Source organism: Clupea harengus, chromosome 19 (assembly GCF_900700415.2).
Source record: "Clupea harengus chromosome 19, Ch_v2.0.2, whole genome shotgun sequence".
In the NCBI taxonomy this organism is placed as follows: Eukaryota; Metazoa; Chordata; class Actinopteri; order Clupeiformes; family Clupeidae; genus Clupea; species Clupea harengus.
In genome coordinates, this window is record NC_045170.1 from 18,065,238 (window position 1) to 18,069,961 (window position 4,724).

A 4,724-nucleotide genomic window follows, 5' to 3' on the forward strand; every position below is an offset into this window, starting at 1 on the left:
TGATTTGGCAAAAATAAACAATATGCAAATCATTAGTGGGAATGAGAACAGGTTTTTTTTATGCAAAATGAAAGGATAGCAACATATTTTAGAAATTTAAATGAGTTTACTGCTGCTTCCTTTATAAGCCAGGGGAGGAGGCAGAATCCTCAGGATAAATGCAGAGATTAAATGACCCACAAACTCCTAATTACATTTCGCTGAGGCTACCATTCTCTATCGGCGATATACAGATACCTGTGTATGTACACCTCAGACTGTGCATTAAAAATCCCCATTACTAAATGACTAGATCCAAGTCAGACTCAAAACAGTGCGAATCTCAGTGAGTCATTTCTGACCACATCTGATCTGACAAGCAAGGATCTGAAGACTGTTCTGTTTTGATGCTCCTGTGGACATGCCTGCCTAAACTCTACAGTTATCACTGTTATCGTTAAGGATACATTCAGACATCAACTGTCATGTCACTAATGCATATTAAAAGCATTGCAGCAAATTAGTGGTACAACATTGATGATCTGTTGGGGGGTGGATGAAGAGGAGGGGGAGTCTAAATCTGAGAGGGAAGCATGAAAGGAACATGTGGGTTGATTATAAATACTCTTGAGAGTCCTTTACATGTATTTTAATGGTAGTCAATGTATGTTGTTTTTGCAGATGTACGTATGTATGTATGTGTTCTGCCAGTATGTTTTGAGATGCGTTGCTGCAGGAACACAATATTTCATCCTGTCAGAGCTGTTGGTGATTGCTGTGCCCTGAGGTCATGGAAGCATGAGTATGTTCTCTCTCTGCAGTACAGAGGAGCAGCCTGAATAATCAGTGAGGGGACATTCAGACTGAAATGCCTATCAGCCTGTATGGAGGTGTCATAGTGAGGGCAGACCTGATTCAGCATTAATTACGCTCGTCAAGACAAGGCACAGCGTGTGTATGTATGTATATGAGACTGTGTGTGTGTGTTTGTGTGTGTGCATAGTCAGTGGGTGTATATGTGTAACTCTCTCTCTCTCCTCTCTTTATCTCTATGTGCGTGTGTGTGTGTGTGTGTGTGTGTGTGTGTGTGTGTGTGTGTGTGTGTGTGTGTGTGTGTGTGTGTGTGTGTGTGTGTGTGTCTGTGTGTGTGTGTGTCTGTGTGTGTGTGTGTAAAATTGTGTCACACTGTGTGTCGCACGTGACTGTGTATTAATGAGGGAGAAAGAGGAAGACAGGGAGAGACACAGAGACAGAGAATCTTTGTGTGACAAACTGTATCTGTATATGTGTTTGTTTTTTTGTGTTGCATCCATTTTTGTAATATTTCCTTGTACGTACAGGTGCACAGGTGAACTCTCATGTAATATCATGTCATATACAATGGCTTCATCAGAAACAAAACCACATAGGGTATCTTGTTTCAGATGCTGTTTGACAAACCCAATCTGTTTTCTCTAGATGAGCCAAAGTAGAGACTACTAGACTCCCTTACTATGCAACATTCATCTCCTAATAGTGGCTGAATTGAGTTGTTACATCTTCACAAATTAACCCCTATGAGACAGTCTGCACTCTGGAGCTACTGCTACGCGTTGCATTTCTTAGTGATCTCATTTAAACTTTATTTCCAGTACTCTGCAAATGATAATAGCTTTTTCTTGCAGGCGTTGGCATTCTACTGAATGTCCCAGTTCCATTTGACATTCATTCACATGTTTGCTCATGTAATTGTCTATAATTATCCTACCTAGAATTGTTGAACTGCGCTAGTTTGCTCTGTGGTGTGATGTCAGTCACCATGTTTGGAGTGACAGGCTGCTGAAGTTGCTCTGTGCAGTTTTAAACCTGACTTTCAAAGTTACCACCAGAGGGCGCACAACGAAACCCACGGGCCTGTTTATCTTACAACCCATGTAAAGCGGAATTGCTCATTTAATTTTTAGGGCAAAAAAAAAAAAAAATTGATAACATGAATATCTGCTTTGCAAATGGGAAAATGCAACTTTATCTCTAGGTTTTGAGAACAGGATGATTTATATAGACACCCTCTCCAGTCGCACTTGTCTTCCAATTTGCTCCCATGAATGCTCTTCAGACTACAACGTTTTGCTTATTGTCTGTGCGGCTGGGTGGACATAACAGCTAAGGTCTGCACACAGATGTTCTGAGCTGAATGTCCAGCTGGTGTCCTTTGACTAGTTTTTTATGGAAAAGTTGTGGACTGTGAACTATGCAAAGTGTTAGCGCCTCATGTTCCTGATGATCTATGGAGGAACAGATGTTATACGATCAGTGGTTAGGTAACTATCAAATATTTCAGACATCGTAATAATATCAATAATGACTTACGATGTAAACATATGTTGCGTTGGCATGAGGCATTGGCGAGATGGTGTTCACTGAAAAGGGGCAGGCTCAAAGCACAAATCCTTGGGGTACGCCATAGGAAACATGACTTCACTTGGACACCATCTTATGCCATGTCAGTCTGAGAGATTGGAGAGGACGGGCTGGGTAGAGAAGAAACCAGAGGAGATATCGAGTTCAGCAGATGTGGAGATGGTTACAATACAATTTGTGTAGTTGCCTTCAGTCCACTAAACTCTGCATTCATCAAACCAGTTTAATGTTGTATCGTGCACAGGGGCGTGGCCACGTGGTGGCCAGGGGGGGCCACGGCCACCATTGGTCAGAGAATGGCCACCCTGCCGGCCCCCCCAACCTCACAGCACGGCAAAAAAAAATAAAAATAAAAATAAAAACCCACCTGAACAGAAACGGTATAAAGCTGAAATAAATGAATTCGTATTTTTTTTATCAAGTCGTCTTATATTGTCATTTGTCACTTAGCTACAAGCCCCATATTCGCAACATGTTGGGCCACGCCCCCATCAACAGCGCAAGACACAAACCAACGTGCCTGCATTCTGACAGCGCTTCAATGGAGACTAGCAGCTAACCACTGGATACCACTGTAACTAACAGGTGAGTAAGTTGGTGATACTTGAAAGGATCATTGAAATGATAAGATCATAAAGTTATCTTCACACTCAATTGAATGTGTAAGAATGTGTCAACAATGAGGAATTGTGGCAGAGTGAGTTGAGTTAGGCTGCTGCTGTTATTTTTGCAAACTTGTAAGATTATCTCTAGCTAGCGAGCTAGCGCTAGTTAGCTTAAGTCCATTCCCAGGTGTCACTTAGTCATAGATAACACACTGTCGCTAGTTTACACTTGAAATTGAAATAAAAGCAGTCTATAGGTAATGTTGTGTAAAACTTTTCTTTAAAGATGACACAATGAAAAGGATAAGTGCCTCAGGGGGAGACAGGAAAATCCATGCTTTTTTTGCCAGCACGCGTAGCTGAAGAATGGGACAGGGTCGGTCGGTTTATGGCAAACAAAAATAATTTTAAGGCTGGCCATATAAACATATATTTATTCAATCTGTAAAATGTTAATGATTGCATGTTTAGTCTTAAAAAACAACAAAAGAACAACATGTAATTGGAAGTGGATAGCACTTATGTTAAAAGCTGATACTAATGGGATTCTTTGGTGTTTTACAGACATTTCCAAGTCCAGGGGTGAAGCTCCAGCGCAACCTCAACTAAATTTCCCCAAGACACTCCAGGAAGACTGAAACAGGAGCTTCAAGGGTGAGTGGTATGCAGTCCACCCCTGGTTAGAATACTCCATAAGTGAAGACTCTACCTCTAACAAACAAAAATGACAATTATGTAAAATGATTTACATGGATCTACACTCACACACGCACACGCACACGCACACGCACACGCACACGCACACGCACACACACACACACACACACAAACAAAGAGTGTCCCTTATAGACCTGGTTTGTCAGTGCTCTGTTTTCATTCAGCACCACAATCTATTTGATGTAGTAAGCTAGTGATATTGTTCACTATTTGTAGTGATACTGTTCAATGTACATTGTACATATTGTTGATATTTTTTTTATGTATTATGGGACATGTGTGTGTGATGTAATGTTTTTGCTTTTCTTTCTCTTTATATATACATATATAAATATGTATATATTATCGCAAATGAATGGAATATTGCACTTAAAATGCTACAGTTTACCTAAATAAATTATCGCCTAAAATGACAATTCATATTGTGTCTGTCACTTGCACTAAAAACATCCCCGTCTCGTGTTAAGGTCCCGAACCCCCTCACATAATCATGACACATCGCACTCGCACATTATCTAAGCACCCATTCCAATAACATGGGATTATCAATAAGACATCATTAGTGTCCATAAGAAGGTTCAATCCATTGTGCCACCCTAAATAAATGACTGGCCAGAGCTGGCCCCCCCAGAAATAATGTCCTGGCTACGCCCCTGATCGTGCATGTGCGTTTGTGGTCAATGCTGCCCTTTACTGATCTTTTTTTATCTGTCTTACTGCACAGAGTTAATCAGCTGCAAGCCCAATTTCTCCTCTTGAGGACAATAATGTTTGACGTGAATTGATCTGGTGGTTCACCGTGTCACGGCTGCCAATAGGTCTGGCAAGACGAGGGCAGCAACTCCTGATAACAGCATTTTCCATCACAGATACGGGGTCTTTTCCGATGAAATCGCCGTACTTGAGACCAGACCAGTTAGGATCAAGCCCATTCTGTGTGGATATCAAAGAGAGTTGGTTAAAATGGTGTGTCAAGTGGAAATTGAAGAAGTGATGTAAAGGTTCTCAATGTGTGCTTTTGAA

At 41.1% G+C, this 4,724-nt stretch overlaps 1 long non-coding RNA gene across 1 annotated transcript; it reads left to right on the top strand.

The window, feature by feature from the left end:
* The first annotated feature begins 1,259 nt into the window (after window positions 1-1,259).
* Window positions 1,260-4,117, top strand: LOC116224996. Its single transcript, XR_004165854.2, has 2 exons — window positions 1,260-2,964; window positions 3,549-4,117. It is a non-coding gene; the product is annotated as an uncharacterized LOC116224996 (long non-coding RNA).
* Window positions 4,118-4,724: the final 607 nt, after the last annotated feature.